This window comes from Penaeus monodon, chromosome 22, assembly GCF_015228065.2.
Source record: "Penaeus monodon isolate SGIC_2016 chromosome 22, NSTDA_Pmon_1, whole genome shotgun sequence".
NCBI classification, from domain to species: Eukaryota; Metazoa; Arthropoda; class Malacostraca; order Decapoda; family Penaeidae; genus Penaeus; species Penaeus monodon.
Window position 1 is genome coordinate 8,236,546 of NC_051407.1, and position 320 is coordinate 8,236,865.

Sequence of the window (320 nt, forward strand, 5' to 3'; positions counted from 1 at the left end):
GTTACTTTCAAGAAAGGAAGGGGAATTCACAATTACTAAATGCGAGTTTGAAGCCATGAATAAATACAGAGCAATAGATAGTTTATACTATGTAAATAATGCAGCATATTTTTTCACTATATTTAGATTGATGATTTTGATACTAAATACAATTAGATCTCTTAATAATAAGGACTATACGAACAACGATTTTGATGTTTCCATTTTTACCGAATTAATCCTTTGATATTACTGTTACAGCTTCTATTATTACTACTATTTCTGTCTTTAGGACATAATTGCGATGCCATATATAAGTAGAAAAGTCAATGATATTTACT